We start from the raw sequence: 23747 nt of genomic DNA, 5'->3' as shown, positions 1-23747 counted from the left end.
GCAGAAACAGAAACTTTCTTAAGGGATCAAACAAGAAACAGTCCAAAAATTTTAACATAAATTATACGCACATTAAAAAGGTTATTAAAGTATAACTGAAAAATAATAGGAAACTGAACACTTAAAAAATACTTTAAATGTCTGCGTATCTTCACACAATTTTGTAAACACGTTATTGCAGTTCAAAGATTTGATGCATGCTAAATATTTTTATATTCAACAGAATTCAATTTAATGGAGCAGGTAATTAGATCTCTTGATCTAATGCCTGTTTGCATACAATAATTGTTAGGGAGTAATGACCTCTTTTGGCTCTGTTTATCCTGGTGACATTCAGGCAGTTATACTTTTACTAGTTCTACCTGCAATCCCTATGGGGCACTTTTAGTTAGGAAATACTATACTGGAAAACAGAGAAGGGGAAATCTAGTGAGATCTGTATATATGTATATATGTATATATGTGTGTGTGTGTGTTCTCCCAAGGCATATGATTTTAAAAATAAATAAATAAATAAATAAAAATTGTCACTGTCTAAAATAATAGCATTTTTACTTTGAAAAGCAAAATAAGCATCATGCAATCATACCATGCTTTGCATGGTACATGAATGACATACATTAATTAATATTTCCTCTCATTTCAGGATCTCATTTTCATTTAAACCCCAAGTTCTAGATACCATCATAAATAGGAGATTTATTTTGAATTATCACCCTGCTTTCCTAGAGGGTTAATTTCAATAGGCAGAAACTGTTAAGATACATCAGGAAAAAAAATCTGTTTTGAGAAAAGACTAATTTAGGAGGTTGTTGAGTTATAGTTTCTTTACAGGACTTCATACTCATGCCAGTGTGTCAGGGGTCTTTCTTATTTTGAGCTAAAATCAGTCTCCTTTTCCAAGCATTTCTGTGACTGTGGGATTTCCAAGAAACCATGAGCATCTTTTCCCATCTAAACATCTATTAACATTGAAAGTCTCCATGGGTTTTCAATGTATTTTTATTGAGAAAGAAATTCATAACAAGTAGGAGTTCTAGCTTCATATTTGTCTATTTCTCTAATGTCATTTGTCTAGTGGATAACAATTTAAGGAGATGTTAATTATTTCAAGTGCTATCAGGGTTACAGTAAAAGAAAAAGTGTATTTCTGCACTTATGATCTTGAGCTGGTCAATAGAACACACTCTAGCTTTCTCTTATTATGATAACAGACAGGAAATAGAAGTTTGCAATGATCTTTCATAAACAAATTATTGGTATTTGTTAATTGTTTTTCCCATTTGCAACCCCTAGTCCAGACCTTAATTTTTTTCCTTCCCACCATTTTAAGCATCTTAATAGAAGAAGTAATAGTAAATTTACTAGTTTCCTGCCTGGAATACTGCACATGATAGATAAACTATTATTTGTCACTAAAGCTGATATTATTACTCTTACAGACAGACTATGAGCTATCACAATTAAAATCCATTATGGACTTATCACAGGAAGTGTTTTAATATTTGAGATGCCTTCCGAAGAACTGAAATAACATTGTGGGTATTCAAGTATTTTCTTTGGCATTTTTTTGGCAACTTCCAAGTCTTCTAAAGTCTAAGATGGATGAAATGTGCAATATCTATAGCTAACCAGGAAATAAAAAGGACTGGATGTCACAAGCTGATGTGAACAGAAAACTCATTGAGACCATCTGGAACATAGAACCCAGTTCTCTTCATATCAGAGGTACCTATTTTTAAAAAGGGATCTCAAGTGCAGAGAATTTACTTGTGACTCAAGTTCAAGGGGAATAAAGGTGAGGATGAGCTTAAGATTGTTAGAGTGAAAAGTTAATATAAAAGTTGTCACTAATCCAAGGAGAATTATGCCTTTGCCTTAGAAAAGGATCTGTGTGTTAAGGAACACTAGCAAAATAATACATTTTTAATAACAAACAAAACAAAACAAAACAAACAAAAAAACCACCACCACCAACAACAACAATAATAATGATAATAATAAACAGTGTGGGGAAATGCAGACTTTGGGTCATCCTGAAAATGAGAGTTATACTTTTGATTTTATTGCTCATTTATATCCCTCTTCAGGACCACTGACTGATGCTATATTGTGTAATGCCTAAGCAGACTAACTCTTAACAATTACATGGTAGTGTATCTGCCTTGTGAATTACAGACAAGATTGGGATGTTGGGTTCTTGAGGACGGTGAAGCTGATATACTGTTTAAAGGGTAAATAGCCATTGCTAGTAAATGCACATATATACTTTTGTTGTTGTTGTTTTTAAACAATGAAACAGCACTATCAACAGTGTGAGGGGTATAACTGGTTCTGTTTGGAATTTGGGTTTATCTAATATGTTTCCCTGGAACTAAGAAGGTTATTCAGGAAAATTAAAATGACACCAGTCTTTTACATCCTGGCTGTGAATGAGTTGTTCATAGAATTGTGAATGGGTCGACCATCCTCACTAGTCTGAAATAAAAACACTTCAGTGCTCATCAGTGAACTGATAATGTTGCCATTACAAGTCGTTTCCAGAAAAATTTTAAGTGCATCATAGTAATTTAATGAAGCCAATTGCAGAACAATTTATGCATGATATATAGCTCAATTTTTGCAAAATGTGTCAGACAACAAGTCAATCACAGCATTGTAGTCAGTGTTCAGAAGAGGCAACTCAATCTTCATATCTCCAAATACCACAAGCAAAAAACAAAGGAAGTAGGATAGGGAAAAACAAAAGGATAGGAATGAAAGTGTGCAATGAATTATTATTTTCTGCTTCATTCTCTGCCTCCCTAGTTTTTTAATTTTCTTTTTTTTTTTTCATGTTCCTTTCATATTTTTTTTTAACTTGCTGTTTTTGTTTGTTTGTTTGTTCTTTAATTAGTAGCATACTACTATTTTTCTTGAATCTTTCGAAGATTTTTCTGGGTTCTTATAAAAGATAAAAGCTAGCTTTGCTGCATAATTCTCTGATTTCTTTCATGTTTGGACTTCCTTTAGAAAATATTAATAATAATGCTAGGATAAGATCTCCATATTCACTTTCTTTTGTCTAATTGCTATCCCTTTCTCTCTGACTTAAGAGATCCAGAAGTCCAAACTGATGTGTTGGCTTTTTAAAGACTGTAGTTCTCTGGCCACGGATCAATTCTAAATTAAAACAACGAGTTTATAATATTGCTTTCAACTGCAAAATGTTAAAATACTTTGAAGACTTAGGGTGGCAAAATGTGACCTCATGGAGTAGAGGTCCTCAACTACTGCATGTTAAACAGAATTCTTTGGAAATTTCGCATAGTACCAAATCATTATCACAGAAACTGTTGTTAATACCAAAACCAGTTAGAAGAAAAAAAGAAAAAAAAAAAGAGAGAGTGCCTGTGAAATTTCTGACAAGCTTTAAAAGGAAAGTGAATGAATTAGATATGAAATCATAGTCATGAAAGCAATTTACATTAAAGCAGCAAATTTTAGAAAAACTCTGTACTCGGTAACTGTGACCAAAGCTAGATATATTCACGTATGGAGTTTTATAGGGAAACAAAACTCAGTGGCAGAGGAAGTGGTGCCCTTGACATAGATTCATTTCTTATTCATATACCTCTGCATGATGCATATGAACTTGCAGAATTTCTCAAATGGTAAATTCAGAAGCCTTGGACTCCTACCTCCGTCCAGTTTCTGTTTTGATTCTCCATGTGTGCACCAAAGTTTCAAGGCAGAGTTTTGTTTTACTATTGCCTCTCAGTAGTTAAACACCTCGTGTACTGAGAAGGTAGAAACAGTTTTGAATACATGCAGCATGAAGAATACAGATTATGAGAACACATTCTGACATGGATTTAATATGCTTTTGAATCAATTCATTCTGAGATGAAGGACTCTCGTATTGTTTGTAGTCTTTTACACGTATCAGTGCAAAATGCTACACACTAGGATACCCTGGTCATATAAACCAAGTCACTGAATAGAAAGCTTTGGCATCTGGTATCAGCACAAGTGAATTTTTAATTGGTAAGATGTGGTAATGCTATACTTTTTTGAATGCTTAAGCTTAGATTTGCAGAGCTCTTTGTGTCAGGAGGCACATTTGTTTTTCTCCTTTGTGCTTTTGTTTTCCAATTTCTATCTTACATCTCTGTCACTCCCATCTCTGTTATCTCTGAAAAACTCTCTGACATTTTTGAAATATGTCACCCCTAAATATGTCAGATTCAGTATTTCTTTTAACATTCCCCATGTCTCTGTTTCATTTTTTTATTTTTATTTTTTCAGATCTGGCCCAGTATTCCCTAAAATATTTTGTCATATGTATTCATTCATTTTTGATGGCTTCCTTTTCTCTCCTCCTGTTGCAAACATTTCTGAGTGAGTACATATAGTTAATTCAGATACTCACAAAACTGTACAAGTTACACACTTGCGTTTCTAAATGAAATACCAGAATGAGATAGCTTTTTGAAAAGACCCCAGAAGAAAAATCTTTAAACAAATTCAATTCTATATTCATACTTTTTTTTTTTCCTTAAAAGTACAGCAGGAAGTGAAATTCCAGTTAATACATATGTATATGAATATACGTATTCTATAACATACCATTTTTGTCTGTATGAAAGTTTGTCTTTCTGAAGGTCTTCTTTTCCTTTTCTGTAATACTCTAAATTATCCTTATTTCCATGTAAAATGGTCCTTATATTTGTATCTGGAGGCTGATATTCTGTCTTGACCTAGATTTCACAAAAAAAAAACAACAAACCAAAACAAACAAAAAACCCACCTTTTCCAATTTACAATACCAATTATGAAACAATCCTATTATAATACAGCATAATACAGCATGGATCACTACTTTTTTTTTTCTTTTTTGTTTTTTTTTTCCTATATGATCACTGTAATTAATGAATCTTCCATGTTAAATACATGGAAAAAACAGAGACTGCTGCAATTCACACAGGAGGTTTAGGAGGCTATTGTGTGGAGGGTATTGTCAGTCAATGGTACATTGTTTCAGAGGGTAGTCATTTACTACACTCATCATTTCTGCCACCACTCTAACCATGTCTTTGATGCCTGTCTCTGGGCTTGATCACCATAGTTTAAAGGCCACAATTTTTTTTCTTTTTTTTGGGGAGTGTGTGTGTGTGTGAGCGCGTTTGTTTTTAGCTTGTTTTGAATCATGAGCAATGAGCAAGAGTTAACAACAGAGAATTTAGAGATGGAAAATAGATAGTAAAAATAGGGATTTATCAAGATAATTTTTATTCCTTAAGAACATTTATATTTTGAATAGCAGAAAATGTTGATGAATGCCAGGAAATTAAAATTGACCTGTGAATATATTTATAATGCATATATATATGTATATATATATGTATGTATATATACCTGCTTAAAAGCTTGAGATAACTTTTAGTCAGGTTTGCACACTGCCTATATTTAAGCCCAACAAGACACCTGCTTTGTTAATGAATTAATGCTCTTATAAATCTGTTTTTGGCATTTAAGCCATTACTTAGAGAACAAGAATGTGGGATTCTATTGTTTTGTTTTTACTTAGTGTTTTGCCTGTCATAGTAAGTAAATGCAATCTGCATTATTAGTAACTGTCAACAGCGTATTCTGAGCAGAAGGCAAATACAGCAGGTGGTAAAAAAAATAAAAAATAAAAAAAAATGGCTGAAAGCAGAAAAGCAAAACAAATGATTGCCAGGAACCACTAATCTAGTTATGCATAAATTTAAGGCAAATTAAAATTCATGAAAAGCTTTCACTGAAGGTGAATATTTGACAGAAAAGGAGATAAACTGGCCAATTGTTGTTGTAATTCCATTTGTCAGAAAGCTCAAGTGCTGAAAACCCTTTATAATTCTCTAATTGCTTTGATGTAACTTTGATAAACTTAATCTGCCAGACATTTTGAACCTCCTAAGTAATGGCTCATCAGACAATGAACTTATGGCAGAGGATCAGTGCTTCATTTACTAACATATAAGGTTAGGTGACCCTTTCAGGTTATTGTACTTTCCAGTGGCCACCATTTAAACTTCTAAAATTTTTTTTTTTTTAGGTAATTGTAGTCTACGTGGTCTTTCTTCTGACAGTTAAAGGTATTAGAGACAATGCTCGCAGAGTGATAAATTAAATTGTACCAGCTGCTTATCTCATAATCATCTGTTTTTCAGTAACTCATATCAAAAAAAAGTGTATGCAGACTTTGCCAATGAAGCAAAAGCTGTTGGCTTCTTTTCTTTTTCTTCCATTTCAGATGATGTGTGTGGGCTGGGACAAATGTGCCAAGCCCTTCTACATCTCCCCAGAGATAAGAAGGCAGTCTTCCTGGAGCTCAGCACAGAATTTCACTTCTCCCAAGGCTCAATAATTCCTCATGCTGGATGTTCAACTTTTGGCACTCAACAGAAATCCTTTCAAAATATTTCTTTACAGTGCAGGCTGAAGATAGCTAGACCTTAAGGCATTAGGTGACTGCTACTAAACTGTTCTGAAAATTCATCTAAACCCAGTAGAACAGTTATCTTTGTCTTTTATAAAACTGTGGAATGACTTGACCCAACAATCCAAACATCAACAACAAAATAACCTGCTTTGTTTGAAATTCAAGAACAAGATAACAGAAGCTGAAGTAACAAGAACTTTTTAAAAAGTTCTCTCAGATGTGTATTTTACCTACTTACCAGGTAAATTAGTGTACCCTCAAGGCTTTCTGAGACATGGGTTTTTTTCTGCAAGGTGTCCGACTGCACACCACTTCTCTGTCCTACCTACATCATGTGTATCCTCTTTGCTCATCTATTTCTTTATTGAAGTCTTCATAAATGTAACACATGAAAACAAACAAACAAAAAACAACAAAAAACAACAACAACAAGGAAAAACAAACAAACAAACAAAAACACTAGGCTCCACACAGGTAAAATAACTCCTGTGGAGATTTTCTGAAGTTCCACCGCCACAGAGTTAAGGAACATTACAGAAAACTAACTAACAAACAAAGAAACAAGCAAAACATCAATAACACAAAACAAACAATTAAACCCAAATTTATTCCTTGCTCTCATCTGGATGGTGCTACAAAGGTGTCAAATGGCCCTAGGTAATGCAGGGCAGTAAGGCTCATTTCAGAAAGGCTCCAGCACCCTGTTGCAGATGCTGGCTGCCTCTGCCTGCCACTTGTGCCAGTGGGAGCCAGAGCAGCCATTAGCAGCATAGCAGAGAGAGCGCCAGGATCCCTTGGAGCTGCTAAACTTCCAAGGAAAGGAGTTACAGAAGAGCTCCACAGGAGCTCTGCAGCATGCAGGGAAGTTAGTGTTCAGATACTACAGTGTAATTAAGGCAACTGGGGCACGATATTTCAGGTTGTTCAGAACAAAATCCTAGATAATATTAGTCTTCGGTTACACTTTGCATAGAAGTTTTTCCCTTTTGACAGTTGGACAGGACAGATGGTCTCAGAGCTCTGTCGCCACTACACAAAACACTGTAGAGAACTCTTTAACTTGTGATGTCTCAATTACATTTTTGAATTTACAGAATTGCAATTAATAATTTTGTCTATAATCTGAGTAGCTTTCTTTTTGAGAATTGTAAAAGAAAAGCTTTCTTCCTACTAAATTGTTAAAATCACCTTTATCCTGAAGAGTTTTTATTATGATAAAGGGCCTGTTACCTTCCTGCTTTCTGAGCATTAATTTTGCTATATTTCTTTTGAAAAGAGTCCTTACTTTACTGATGTAAAATATTTGTGAGTGCATAGGTGAGTGTCGAGATTGACAACAGTCACATGAGAGACACGTCTCCTCACCCAGCTGCATTTGAAACACCAGTAAGAAAATACTGCTCTTGTTCCTCCACATTTTAAAGTATAAGTACTTTGCATCTGTATATCTAAAAAATTTAAAGAATCATTTGATGAGCTTCCTAACACTATCAGTCCTGTCAGGGCTATTGTGCCTTGCAGCATAAATTTTATGGGACAATATTAATCTCTTACATTACAGAAAAAAAAAAAATAAATAAAATAAAAAGAGCACCTTTTCGTGCAGTTTAAAGCTAGAAAGCTTGAAGGGAATATAAAGATAAATAAACTGCCACATTTCCTTTTGTTTTCATTAACAGAAAAAGTACTTCTGCTTGCTGACCTAGATATGCATGTATTTCCCTATGCAATCTCCTGTTATATTGCAGGATTCACAACGATCAGTGGACACTGAAGAAAATAAAAACTTTTTTTTTTTTTTAAAGAAGGAATAGTTTTATGACTATTAATAATTTTTGTTCTTTGGGAAAAAAAAAAAAAAACAAAAAACAAAAAACAACAACAAAAAAAAACTAAACAAACCTAAACCTGATAAAACAGAATCTAATCTTACAGTTTAAAGCATAAATTCTCTTTGTTGCTGTAGGGAATGACTCCTATGCAAACAGGTCTGATAATAATTACACAATAGTGTATAATGGAATAGAAAGGATTCATCTTTCTTTAAGACAGCAGGCATGTCTCCTTCTCCTCATAGATGGAGACCTAGATGGAGATCGTGATCAAACATGGTATGACAACTTCTGCAACGTCTCCCTGTGGGAGCTATTAAAAATCAATTTATTCACAGAAAAAGTCTTGAATGCCTAGCCTGGTAAACAGTGAATGTCAATGAGGAAATATAGAAGTAAATCTTGCCAAAAAGTAGAAAACATGTTTCATAGATGCTCCTGTGATTTTTTCTTCACTGAAATATATAATTTTTTGTCAACAGCTTTCTATTAGCTGGTCAAAAGTGATGGGTAAATCAGCTCTTCAGGGTCTCATCCTGGAGGTTCCTTTTTGTACCAGCATCTTATAGACATATAGCTCTAAAACCATCAAGGCCTACTTGCTTCCAGGAAGTAGAAGACAAAGTTAAATGGTTGTATAGTGGCTAAAAAAAAAAAAGTGTGACATTGCCCAGGAATCTCAGGACCAACTTGGAGGAAAGATAAAAACGGTTGCAACACAAACTCCAGACCTGTGGTACTCAACTGGAGTTTTTATTGCCTTTATAAGGTTTCTATAAACCCATTTTTAATTTGTGTAATAATAAAACAGTATTCTTCATGAAAGATTTTTAATAAACAAAAGTTACTGGGAGTTTACTCTTAATTTGTGTTAATAATAAGAAAGCTGCACCATACTCTACAAAGAACATTCCATTAGAACACAATAATTACACTTAAACCATCAAAGGTTGCCTGCATTCAGCATCCATTATAAGACTCATGATGATGATGATTATGCTGGTGGTATTACATATTTTATCAAATGATATTTGAAACACTTTGAAAACTGAAGCATTTAACTTTATGCATTAAGGTTTTTGCATTTATTGTGATTTAGAAAAAAATAAACAGTAATATGGAATCAGAATGATTTACTTATACGAGAGCTACCCATCAACACCAATGGCACTTTTTAGATAGTATTGAGATTCTAAGACTGTCATATATTTGTTAAAACGCAAATGTCAGTTCATTGTGAATGTTTACTTGTTAGATTAGTTGAATATTTGCATATACATATTAAAATGCAAAACTGTGTTTTACACTTTGATCCTGAACATGGCACCTTACTGTAGTGAAACAAACCTCTCTCAACACTACATGCAACAGCAAGTATTATTTATTTATTTATTTTCCTCCTGATTATTCCTTGCAATAGGTTTTCCTGCATAAATAATACCCCTGGTACTCACTATCATTGCAATAATATTGGAAACACTGTTACATCCCTGAGAAGTCAGTAAGAAGTGAAGCCTTCCAGTATTTTGCTGATGTTCTTAAAACCAACTGCAAAATAGATTTGTATATATACAAGGACTGATTTCTCATAGATACCATCTAATTGGTGTGTCTAGTTTAGAATTACTATCTCATCTCTTTCTTTTAAAAACACTATCTGCAGTTATTAGTGTGGTCTTTCCATTTTCTCTAACTGAAATCCTGGAAAATGCTAAACATTTTTATTTTTAGTATGCATTTTTATAAGGCACTATTTTAATAACTTCAATCATAAATTTGATATTACAACTATTTTTGTCTGGGAATTTTATTATTTTTAATTAAGTTGCATAAGACAAAACCTTGTAAAACAACCATTCAATCTATTTAAATTTGAAGATTTATAAATTAGTTATGTTATATTCCACTGTGCATGACAGTTACTGGCATTTTTTTAGTATTCTATTTGCTAGACTTACAAATGGCTTTTTCACTACCACAGTTTTCTCATCTTTCTTCCTTTTATTGAGACCACTCAAGCACCTTAAGAATTCACCCAAGTCCCACCTGCAGGATTCATAAGAACATTTTGAATTTTAGTATGAGTTGTCAAATTATTCAAGGATTGAGAAGTCTATTTTGTATAAATCTGTACTTAAACAACTTATAGCTAACATATGCAAAGATACTGTGTTACACGAGCAATCTTAATGCTAAGTATTTTAATGCCTAAAGCATTTTAAAACGGACAAGTTTATATATATTAGAAGTTCATTTGCCAAACTTACAGATTTCCCCAAATCCTAGGTCAATTAACCTATAAAAAAGGCAAAACATCACATGAGACTACTATTAGACAGAGAAGATCTTTATTTTTATTTAAAATATTGAAGTTAGCTAGGATTCATTAGAGGAAAGCTAATTACAGCCCAGAGTATAAACGTCCTATCTCCAGTTAACTGTGATTGTCACAGAAGCCTAAATGGCATATTAGCAGTCAAACACTTCTGAAACAGATTTAAAATATATTTAGACCAACTTTTTAGGACCTTTTGTCATGCATTCATCATGCATTTTAACTAACACTAAGCAATCAGATAATCTCATTGATCTTAAGGAACAATTTGCCTAAAATGTGTGTCAACATGAAACAAATTGCACACCCAGGTAATCTGGAAAAAATGTTTCATATACAAAACGTGGATTATTATTAGAGTGCTTGTTGTGGTTTAACCCGGCTGGCAGCTAAACACCACACAGCTGTTCGCTCACCCTCCCCCCTCCCTCTCTGGGATGGGGGAGAGAAATGGGAAAGTGAAGCCGGTGAGTTGAGATAGAGACAGTTTATTAAGACAGGAATATAATAATAACAATAATAATAATAATAATAATAGTGATAATGATAATAGTATTAATAATAATAATGTGTAAGAAAACAAGTGATGCACAATGCAATTGCTCACCACCCGCTGACCGATGCCCAGCCTATTCCCGAGCAGCCGGCCCCCCCACCCCGGCCAGCCACCCCTATATATTGTTTAGCATGACGCCATAAGGTATGGAATACCCCTTTGGCCAGTTTGGGTCAGCTGTCCTGGGTCTGTCCCCTCCCAGCTCCTGCTGCACCCCCAGCCTGCTCGCTGGCAGGACAGAGCGAGAAGCTGAAAAGTCCTCGGCCTGGTGTAAACACTGCTCTGCAACAATTAAAACATCAGCATGTTATCAGCGCTCTTCTCATCCTAATCCAAAACATAGCACCCCTACCAGCTACTATGAGGAAAAATTAACTCTGTCCTAACTGGAACCAGGACAGTGCTCTGAAGTATTTTAAAGGTTGAAGTAGCCATTTTTTCAGTTATACCACAACTGAAATCAAAGCACTATCTGGTTTCATTTCTGTTCACTTATCTTTATCTTGAGATTATTCTGGATGACTACTAATTTGCAAAATTTTCATACAGCTTATGACTGAAATAGTGTATACACAGGGATCCTGGCTTATTTTATTTATAATTTAACTTAAATTTTTTTTGGAGAGAATCTCATGTTAGCTTCTACCTGTCAGTTCTGTATAGGTCAGCAATATGTACATCTATCTGGTATTTTTCTTCTTTAAAATAACTTTTAATACGTTCTAGCTAGCCACAAATATTGAAAACTTCCTTCCTGTTCTCGCTGTTGCAGATCGACTTTAAACATTCCTGCCTTTTCACTTTTTCATCTCTTGCATCTAAGAACTCTTTAGAAATTTTGAATGACTTAAAGAAGTAAGCTTCTGTTGTGGTTCAACCCAGCAGGCAACTAAGCACCACAACACCACATTCCACCATGTTCGCATCGTTTCCCCTGAGTGGGATGGGGGAGAGAATTGGGAAAAAGAAGTAAAACTCATAGGTTGACATAATAACAGTTTAACAAGAAAAGAAAAAAAAAAAAAAAAGGAAGAAGAAGAAAAAAAAGAACAAGAAGAAAAAAAGAACAATACAAACACACAAACAGAAAAGATGTCTTAGTTCTGTCTCTTGCCAGCTCTTTGTGCACCCCCAGTCTCTTTGCTGGCAGGGCAGCACGAGAAGCTAAAAAGTCCTTGGCTCTGTGTAAGCACTGCTCTTCAACAACTGAAATATCAGTGTGTTGTCAGCATTATTTTCCTCCTAAGTCCAAAACATGGCACCATGGTTGGACAAGATGATCTTGGAGGTCTTTTCCAACCTTAATGATTCTATGATTTTATTATTCTATACCAGCCACTGTAAAGAAAATTAACTCTATCCCAGCTGAAACCAGGACATTAATGTCCTGGTTTATAACATCAATGTCAAACAATGTTAAGTCATTTTAATAATAAACTAAGGTACACATAAGTTGACTTTCCCAGGACCTATTCAGGAGATCTCTAACAAAATATGGGTTGAAGTCAATAGCTCTTTATTTTATATTACAGTATCACAGATTTCTAGGTTGGAAGAGACCTCAAGATCATCGAGTCCAACCTCCGACCTAACACTAAGTACTCCACTAAACCATATCGCTAAGCTCTACATCTAAACGTCTTTTAAAGACCTCCAGGGATGGTGACTCCACCACCTCCCTGGGCAGCCCATTCCAATGCTTAATAACCCTTTCGGTAAAGAAGTACTTCCTAACATCCAACCTAAAACTCCCCTGTCGCAACTTTCGCCCATTCCCCCCTCGTCCTGTCACCAGGCACGTAGGAGAACAGACCAACCCCCACCTCTTTACAGCCTCCTTTAAGGTAACTGTAGAGAGCGATAAGGTCACCCCTGAGCCTCCTCTTCTCCAGGCTGAACAAGCCCAGCTCCCTCAGCCGCTCCTCGTAAGACTTGTTCTCCAGACCCCTCACCAGCTTGGTCGCCCTTCTCTGGACTCGCTCGAGCACGTCCATGTCCTTCCTGTAGCGAGGGGCCCAAAACTGAACACAGTACTCGAGGTGCGGCCTCACCAGAGCCGAGTACAGGGGCACAATCACTTCCCTAGACCTGCTGGCCACACTGCTTCTTATGCAGGCCAGGATGCTGTTGGCCTTCTTGGCCACCTGGGCACACTGCTGGCTCATATTCAGCCGACTATCAACCAGTACTCCCAGGTCCTTCTCTGCCAGGCAGCTTTCCAACCACTCACCTCCCAGCCTGTAGCTCTGCTTGGGGTTGTTGTGCCCCGGGTGCAGGACCCGGCACTTGGCCTTGTTGAACTTCATGCAGTTGACCTCAGCCCATCAGTCCAGCCTATCCAGATCCTCCTGCAGAACCTTCCTGCCCTCGAGCAGATCGACACACGCACTTAGCTTGGTGTCATCTGCAAACTTACTGAGGGTGCACTGGACGCCCTCATCCAGATCATCGATAAAGATATTAAAGAGGACCGGCCCCAGTACCGAGCCCTGGGGGACACCACTAGTGACCGGCCTCCAACCAGATTTGACTCCATTCACCACAACTCTCTGGGCCCGGCTATCCAGCCAGTTTCTAACCCAGCGAAGCGTACGCCGGTCCAAGCCCCGAGCAGCCAGTTTCTTGAGGAGAATGTTGTGGGGAACTGTGTCAAAAGCCTTACTGAGGTCAAGGTAAACCACATCCACAGCCTTTCCCTCATCCACCAAGCGCGTCACTTGGTCATAGAAGGAGATCAGGTTCGTCAAGCAGGACCTGGCTTTCATAAACCCATGCTGACTGGGCCTGATCGCCTGCTTGCCCTGCAAGTGCCGCGTGATCAGGCCCAGTGTAACTTATTATTGTGTAACTTATTATTGTGTAACTTAATCATAGATTATCTACACAATCTGTTTTTTAAGCTACCTTTTAATAAAGATTAACAGTTTATTCAGAGCTTTTAATAAGCATTCTGTTACATTTGGCTCTGTGAATATATTAAGATTTTGCAGTTGATTCATTTCCTTGGCTTATCATTTGCCTTTACCTAACTTTGCTTTATTGTAGGAAGTCTTAATTTTTATCACTCCATTTGATTTCCTTCTTCTTGATGATTAAATTAACAACATTTTGTGAAACTGTTAAAAAAGGAGAGCTTCAGTGACAATGATGATGCATCTTTCACTAGGAGTTTTAGCTGCCTGGAAGATTAACTGAATTATTATTCTACTCCAATACTGAGAAGCTAGCAACACAAAAAGGCAAGCCATTTCTTGCATTTAAAAAGCTATATGGAAGTTTCTCCCTGTCATACACAGGAAGTCAGAAGAACCCAGAAGGAAAATCCAATCTGTATGACAAATGTATTATTTGTGTGAGCAATAAATCTATGGGAAAAATAGGTTTTATGCAGACAGTTTTAACTAGGAAGATGAATGGCCATTACCCAAAATAATCCAGTGGTTTATTTATTTATTTATTTATTTATTTATTTATTTATTTATTTTTAATTAGAATTATCAGGTAAAAATATACTGGATCAAAAACATACACATTTACAAACAAAACATACACAAATATGGCTACAATCAAGTCAGCTTCAAAAGATAATGTCTGGGTGTGGCTTACCAGTCAAGGTAGAGAAAGGTCCAATGAGGGAAATAGAGGGAAATACAGATCTTCCCCCCACGCTCCTGCCACTTTCTCACATGAATAATGCAAAATATTTTTAGTCTGTTTCAGTTTTCTTTTTTCTTTCTTTCTTTCTTTCTTTCTTTCTTTCTTTCTTTCTTTCTTTCTTTCTTTCTTTCTTTCTCTTTCTTTCTTTCTTTCTTTCTTTCTTTCTTTCTTTCTTTCTCTTTCTTTCTTTCTTTCTTTCTTTCTTTCTTTCTTTCTTTCTTTCTTTCTTTCTTTCTTTCTTTCTTTCTTTCTTTCTTTCTTTCTTTCTTTCTTTCTTTCTTTCTTTCTTTCTTTCTTTCTTTCTTTCTTTCTTTCTTTCTTTCTTTCTTTCTTTCTTTCTTCTTTCTTTCTTTCTTCTTTCTTTTTCTTTCTTTTCTTCCTTCCTTCCTTCCTTCCTTCCTTCCTTCCTTCCTTCCTTCCTTCCTTCCTTCCTTCCTTCATTCCTTCCTTCCTTCCTTCCTTCCTTTTTCTTTCGTCTTTCTTCTTTCTTTCTTTCTTTCTTTCTTTCTTTCTCTTAATTCTTTCTCTTTCTTTCTTTCTTTCGTCTTTCTTTCGTTCTTTCTTTCGTTCTTTCTTTCGTTCTTTCTTTTTCTTTCTTTCTTTCTTTCTTTCTTTCTTTCTTTCTTCTTTCTTTCTTTCTTTCTTTCTTTCTTCTTTCTTTCTTTCTTTCTTTTTCTTTCTTTCTTTCCTTCTTTCTATTTCTCTCTCTCTCTTTCTCTCTCTCTCTTTCTTTCTCTTTCTTTTCTCTCTCTCTTTCTTCCTTTCCTTTCCTTTCCTTTCCTTTCCTTTCTTTCCTTTCCTTTCCTTTCCTTTCCTTTCCTTTCCTTTCCTTTCCTTTCCTTTCCTTTCCTTTCCTTTCTTTCCTTTTCCTTTCCTTTCCTTTCCTTTCTTTCCTTTCCTTTCCTTTCCTTTCCTTTCCTTTCCTTTCCTTTCCTTTCCCTTTCCTTTCCTTCCCTTCCTTCCCTTCCCTTCCCTTCCCTTCCTTCCCTTCCCTTCCCTTCCCTTCCTTCCCTTCCCTTCCCTTCCTTCCCTTCCCTTCCCTTCCCTTCCTTCCCTTCCCTTCCCTTCCCTTCCCTTCCCTTCCCCTTCCCTTCCCTTCCCTTCCTTCCCTTCCCTTCCCTTCCCTTCCCTTCCCTTCCCTTCCCTTCCCTTCCCTTCCCTTCCCTTCCCTTCCCTTCCCTTCCCTTCCCTTCCCTTCCCTTCCCTTCCCTTCCCTTCCCTTCCCTTCCCTTCCCTTCCCTTCCCTTCCCTTCCCTTCCCTTCCCTTCCCTTCCCTTCCCTTCCCTTCCCTTCCCTTCCCTTCCCTTCCCTTCCCTTCCCTTCCCTTCCCTTCCTTCCCTTCCCTTCCCTTCCCTTCCCTTCCCTTCCCTTCCCTTCCCTTCCCTTCCCTTCCCTTCCCTTCCCTTCCCTTCCCTTCCCTTCCCTTCCCTTCCCTTCCCTTCCCTTCCCTTCCCTTCCCTTCCCTTCCCTTCCCTTCCCTTCCCTTCCCTTCCCTTCCCTTTTCTGATTGTCTATGATAGCTCTCTATCTAAACTGCCCAACTGCTAGGTCATACCAAAGCAATCCCCAATGCCACAGAGAAGTTAGTGGAGAAGATCAAAAGGTCTGTCCATATCATTTTACATGCACATGCTGTTCTTTGCCATAATCCTAACTGGAATATATTTAACTTAAATATGCACGGAAGACATAAGATGGAAATTTATCTGTGTTTTTCTTCTATTTGGTGCAAACAGAGGTTATGAAAATAGAAAGTGTTCTAAGATAGTGGTGGTATTAGATCACTGATCATTTACACAGCTATATTGTTAGGTGGAAGACGTAGGAAAATAGAATACTAGTCTACTCCAAATGTTTTAGGGGGAGGAAAAAACACCAAAAAAAAATCTTAAATTTAGTGTTTGGCTGATCATCTGAAAAATTAAGTTTGCATTATCCTTTTCCAGTATTTATTTTCTTCTGCCACATTTTTAAGCAAACTTTATCCTACCTGGAGGCAAAATGAACATGGTTTCTCATTTTTTCTTGGGTCTGAGATCATTGTGGAGGATAATTAATATCAATATTTTTTGATAATTTGTGCATGATTTAAAGAAATACTTGAAGTTCCTTGGTTCACACGACATCTGGTATCCACTGGTTGAAGAGGCTCAACATATAAAAAATATTTACATGTGTCTGATTTAAATTTGTGGCAATTAAATATCAATTTCTATTCCTTTTTTAAATTAAAATGCTTTAAATAAGCAAAAGTAAGTATACAGATCAGTTTTAATATTTTTGTGCCTTTCATTATTTTGTATGTTTTGTATGAGTACATCATATCATCTTGCATAGTGATATACTCAACTTTCAGGCTTTGTGAAGAGTATTTCCAAATTGCTAATATCTGTCATCCATAAGAGATATGAAAGATGTGTCTCAGCTATCCTTTTCATTTCTTTCTCCATCTTCTAACATGCTGAAATTTGTTTTTGTTTGAAGACAAAATGAAGAACTGACATTTTTCCTCATATAAGAGAAATTCCATATTTTTATTAGAAGCCATGTATTGTTTTAATAAGATATACAGTTTGTAGTGTAGAAATATTCAATATAACACATAAATTAGTATTTTCATACAACTGGAGCTGACAGTTAAGTTACTTAAAAGTAAAGTAAACAAATTCAAACTGATATCTATTGGAAGCAATAATGTTATATTTATTTTTAGAGGCATGTCTTTGAAATAATTTTAGGGAGACTGAAATATCCTCTAAAAACATAGTCATTTCCATAAACCTGGATGTATTATTATTATTTTTTTTTTAGGAAAAACTATTGCTGAAATATTTTCAACCACCTCTGGAAAGTACTTCCTTTTCTTGTTCCAGTGGAGATGACCTTCCCATGACATTTGTCTTCCAGAGTCCAAGCAAACACCAGGAGACATTCTCCACTTCCCTGAAAGACCAGACTCCATGCCTAGAAAATATAATCTCCATTCTTTTAAAGAAATGTATTTTCCATTCTAGCAATCTAAGGCTTTTTTTTTTTTTTTTTTTTTATTGCTTGCTGGAAGTCTGTCAGTGGAAGAAGTGATGATTAAGACATTTTCAACACTGTTACACAATACAGATGTATTTATATTTATATTATAATAGAAGATCACCCACACATCTTAAAAAAATTAGGGTTCATTTAGAATAAAGACTATGACTATATGCAAAATCCAGCTGAACTGAGCATGAAATCTACTGGGTTTTATTTATTTATTTATTTATTTCCGCCTTCTCAACAGCAACCCAATTTGTTTTATGCAAGAACAATGATTATTTTTATATCCCAGCCAATGTAGTCTTTTTAAGTCCATCTCTATCAATATCTGAAAATCAGGAATTCAGGTAAAAATGCCAGAGGCAGTCCCACTTCCCGTTAACCTGGTGTGAACTTTTTAGAATTTGTTCCTCTCTAAGACAAAGTAATTATTTCTTACTGAGATAAACTCCTAACAAGCCCCTTCTATCCTCAAAAGTATGTAACTGGCTTGTGCTTATGCTAATTTGATGCTGTGGGATCATAACCCCCTACTGATACAAGAAATTTTAAAATGTTAACAAAATTACTGTAAGCACTGCAGAAAATGTAAAATAAAAGGTTGCTGTTTTCAAAATATGCCGTTCTTGAAAACATGCTGTGGAATTCTTGGTGTGTGCGTTCATCTAATATCAACTTATTTTCAAGATAATTATGCAATTTAATAAAAGAAACTCTGCAGGAATATAAAAAAATATCATTTCTCCTCTTATATGGAAACAGTAAGAAGTAGCCTTGGTTTTCTTAATCAACTGAAATTTACTGAGATTTTCCTACTTAAACTTTGTAAGGCTCATGTTTGTCCCTAAAGGGACTTGCATCCATCTTAATGTTCAGATTGTTAGACAATGAAGATATTCCAAGGGCAAAACAATAAAACAAAACAAAACAAAACAAATAAAATAAAATAAAATAATAATAATAACAACAACAACAACAATAATAAATCCTGCATTTCCTCCATTCCAATTAATTTCTGCACCATATACACCAATATACCCTAAAATCAGTTTATTACACTTTGGACTTCTTAAAATGACAAACTTCACAATTTTCTTGTAAGTTGAAATAATGTAATAAATCAGTGTAATACTTCTCCCTCAACCTCCACCTTTTGCCCTAATAATAAAATATATATACAGGTTTAAAGGAGAAAAATACTGTCTGCAATAACCTGATGAATGGTCAAGTCAAGCTCCATCTGATCTGATAATAGGTTGTCTTTATGTTAAAACAGACAATGAAAAGAGTATGAATTTTGACGAATATATCTTTTCTTATTTTCTTAACAATCACACAGTGTTTAAGAAAGCACAGGGAAGTAATTTTTAGTAACAAGTATGGTGTTAAATTTTCTCCAGAAAATTGTGCATCTGCTTCCCATCTATTCAGGTACCTACTCTTAGGGAAAAAGTAAAGAGATAAATGGAGGTGCATCCAAATGGATTTACAGGAGGAACAATTTTATTTTTGTCTGCACAGTTCAATTAGCTTCATGTTGTTTATTGTTGCCTCCATGTTCACCACTTGCATTCTCCTGGCTCTTATCTTCTAATTCTAATCGAGACCTCTTGATATTATCTCTAAAAGCTTATTAGGATTATAGATTAACAGAAAGGATTCATATACATGGATTTCACAAAGGTAACCTTTCAAAATTATCTAGCAAAAATTAAAGTAATTTTGTTATTTAATTGCAAAATATGTAACCTCATTTTAGCTTTCTGTAGCATGAAACCATTAAAGATGATATTTCAGTTGCATTTGCCTATGGATTGATGAGCTCTGAGAGTTAAGCACAGGCAACTATCAAAGCATAGGCATCTTCCCAAGATCTTCATACCTAATTACTACAAGTAGGAAGTTTCCTCCAGAGAGGGACCACTTTCAATCTGTGTCTGACAGGTAGAAATTAGTTGCCTAATGGAATGGAATAGTTCTGCAAATTAAAGGAATTGAGTAAGCTTTTTTTTTTTTTTTTTTTTTTTTTTTATGTAGGCTTCTTTTAAATTAGATTTCAATTTTGATTCAAATGTGAAGTTGCTGGCATGAAGGAGTTTATTTTGTATGATCTCTAATAACTTACATTGACCTTTGCAGAGATTTCACATCTCAGTTCTGTTGTCTTTTAGCTAATATTGACAAGTACTGTGCCTGATGCTGAAGCACTCAGCTAGCTGCATATGTCATCATGGAATAAATATTACTAAAGTCACAATGGCACCACAGATGAAAGAGGAAAGTTGAACAAGCTTAATTCTTTGTTTTCCATTAGTTTTTTGTTTGTTTGTTTGTTTGTTTTTTAAGGTTGTAGTAACATAGAGACTGAATGTGTACAATACGATAATCTGAAAAATAAATTCCTGCAAAAGTAATGTTAATTTTCTTTACTATTGAGGCATGTATGTGGAGTTACATATGAAACTGGAAAAGCTCATGATTCTACCAAGATACCACCCTTTAAAACATGATGTTGAAGGATAAGAGGTATTACTCATTTAATTTCAAATAATTAGAAAGCAAATGTTTCTGATTTATGGCTTTCTTTCTCATGACATTGTCTTTATTTTTCTTTCTGACGTTTTGGCCATTTGTCTATCTTGAAAAGCAAAATTCCTGAATATTCCAGAGTTTGTGGATTAATATGTTGGCTACTGGAAACAAACCTTTAAAAGAAGGAGAAGAACTTGTATGTTATTTTGAAAGTTTCTCTATTTCTTTCCTCTTGGATATTTATAAGACAGCTATTCTCACATCTGCAGGAAGAACCAATGGGAACAATATTTTCAAACATTCTTTTCTGGCACAAACCTCTGTTAAATGCTGACTTTAGTAACATATTATTCTGTGCTTTCCCAAATCTTGTACTGTGGAGGAGCTTTCCCAATTATGTGAGTTTTCTATCTTCATCAATACATTTACAGAAGTACTTTCTCACCTGTAAGATCTTAAGAGGAAATATTACACCAGCATGGACACAGGAGGAACTTCTTTCAATGGCATTTTGTTACACAGACATTATGGAAATACTCATCAATGTAATTGCTGACCAACTCAGTTGACAAGATTTACGGGACTAAAAAATCCAAATTATTCTTTAAAACACCTGTTTAACTTGGTTAGGAAACAACATCAATAAACCAGCCGAGACTATACTGCAAGGCAACTCCTCATAGTGTAAAACAGCCTGATGTTCCACTACTGTATTTTCTGATTGTCAGAATAGAGAGAAAAAGAATCACACCACTGTTATTTAAAAGAATCTGAACAATACTGTCTTTTCATCAGCCTTCTAAGCTATGTTGCCTGTTGCCTAGGTCTCTTTCATCAAAACTCAGGTTAAAAAAGTACAAAAAAAACCCCAACAAAAACAAACAAACAAAAAACTATTTTTGCATTTTTAATTTTTGAGAGAGACTATAGACCAAGGAAATGAAATGAGTAGGGCAATTGCATTTTCACACAAACTCAGAATTTTCATTCAGTCAACTGTAATGATATCAAATATACCAGGAAATCATTGGAATAGGCAGATGTCACTATCTGTGCATTTCTTTTTATAGCTCTATATATTTTTGGATGCAAACCTCAAAATGTTCTGGAAAATTCAGACGATAATAAGAATTTAGCCATTAAATGAGTCTCTTCCTGGACAATACTAATTTCCAGAAATTTATTTTTTAAACTAGCCTGATAAATAAACTATAGGAGTCTATCTGCCTGTGTTACTTTGGGAATGCAGGAATCTCTTGAGAGAATAAAGTGAAAAATAAAAAAGGAAAATAAAACAGAATAAAAAACTAGATCTGGTTTTCAGACACAATTTAAAATGAATTTGTGACGAGACTGATAGAATTCATGTCCTTGAGACAGAGAAGAGAAATGTTTGGTTCTCCAAACATCACAAAGCAAACAGAAAGTTTTTTTTCAGAATCTTTAATAAGAAAAAATTAACCTGCTGAAGTGCTGGATGAGACTGAACTATCCATAAATTATTTTGAAAACAACAACAACAACAACAAAAAAGTAGTTAGCATTGCTAACTGTGGGGGTTTTACTCAGGTGGGCAGCTGAGCGCCACCACAATTGCTCTCTCACTCCCCCTCCTTAAATGCAAGGAGGGAGAAAACATGATGGAAAGGGATCAGGGGTTGAGATAAGGACAGGGAGAACACTTAATAATTACTGTCACAGGCAAAACAGACTCAGCATAGGGAGATTAGTAAAAATTATTGCCTATTACTAGCATGCTAGAGAATTGAGAAACAAAAGAAAGAAATCAAAAGAACCTTCCCCTCATCCACCCTCTTCTACCTCCTCCCCTTGTGCAGCACAGGGGAATGGGGGAATGGGGGCTGGGGTCAGTCCCTGATGCTTCATCTCCGCCACTCCTTCACAATCACTCTCTGCCCCTGCTCCCCGTGGGGTCCCTCCCACGGGATGCCGTCCTTCCCGAACTGAGCCTGCGGGGGCTGCCCACAGGCAGCAGCTCTTCAAGAACTGCTCCCACACGGCTCCGTACCACGGGGTCCATCCCCCAGGAGCAAACTGCTCCAGCACGGGAAGCTTACTGGCTCGGCAGTGGCCAGCAGCAGGTCCCTTTGTAGCCAGCTGAAACTGGCCCTTATCTAACATGAAGCAGCTTCTGGATGCTTCTTACAGAAGCCAACCGTGCAGCTCTCCACTATGAAAACCTTGCCACATAAACAGTAACTCCTGACACCAGAGAAAGAAGAAGCGTTTACTCTATCAAAGAAAAAGTGCAGTTGAATTAAGCAGGCAGAACCAGAGGAGAAGGGTGTTAAAATCTGTCTTAAGTCATAAGGCTAAAACACTTGTGGGTAGGCAAAGAGAAGAAATAATGTGCCCTAAAGATATTTACACTGAGTAAAAAACATTCATGAAAGGAGAAAATGAGCACAGGCAATGGGTTATAACATCTTGTGGTTTATGATTTAAGGTTTACTAACATGAAAGAATAGACATGAGAAGGACATCGCCATCAGAAGGCTTAATTCCAACTCAAACATCAGAGACAAAAAATACCCCTGGTTCTCCAGACAAATCACAAATCTCTTAATAACTTATTGGCAGGTCTGTGATTCACTTCACAGCATCAGATGTAATATATAATCTTCTGTGCTGAGGATGGCCTAAAACTGTAAAACAGGTGAATCATCTGTCACCCAGCCCAGTCATCACCTAGTCCTTCAACTTTCTCCAGACAAAGAAAAATCTAACAGCTGTTAGAAAAGAAAGCAAAGAATAATGATTTTGCCAGAGGGAAAACAGGAGATTGGTTTTTGTAGTGATAATGTGTATAAAAATTTAACCCATTAATCTAGTTTTCTTTCCTAGTACTCTATTTCTTTTCAAGGAATCGAATAGATACAACCCTGCATTATAAAAGAGTTGTTAATTTATTTAATGGTAAACTTCTGTATACAAAGGTGACATAAAAGAGATTTATGAATTTTCGGAAAAGCTGAGCTCCAATGACAGCATTTAAATGTGTACTTTGCATTAAAGTTATTTCAATATAGCACTTGGATTAATCAAAAGGAAAGACAGCCTTGTTCCTCCAGACCTTCTGCTCCTTCTGCTGGGAAAGCACAGCACAGCTTGTCACAGAAATTATGACATCAAAGTATTCCAGAGTAACTGAAATGCTTTTGAAAATGAAGTGTTTTGGATGTGACTTCTCTCTCTATTTATTCTCAGCAATGACATTGCCAAAAAACTGCCATAAATAAATAAATAAATAAATATTTTTTACTGTCTGAAATACTGAAATCTTCATCTCTTTTCTATTTTCATAAAGATGGT

The 23747-nt window shown here is 35.7% G+C and overlaps 1 long non-coding RNA gene across 1 annotated transcript in view; it reads right to left on the bottom strand.

Moving 5' to 3' along the window:
* The window catches only part of LOC308190500, an 88899-nt gene extending 78308 nt beyond the window's left edge, over window positions 1-10591 (bottom strand). The window contains exons 1-2 of the long non-coding RNA XR_013947273.1: window positions 10566-10591; window positions 4609-4739 (exon numbers count right to left, since the gene is read on the bottom strand). This is a non-coding gene — a long non-coding RNA (uncharacterized lncRNA). The remainder of the gene's footprint in view (window positions 1-4608; window positions 4740-10565) is intronic.
* Window positions 10592-23747: the final 13156 nt, after the last annotated feature.

Source organism: Anser brachyrhynchus (genome assembly GCF_964034855.1).
Source record: "Anser brachyrhynchus genome assembly, chromosome: 2".
Classification (NCBI taxonomy): domain Eukaryota; kingdom Metazoa; phylum Chordata; class Aves; order Anseriformes; family Anatidae; genus Anser; species Anser brachyrhynchus.
This window is presented reverse-complemented; position numbering and strand designations above follow the sequence as displayed.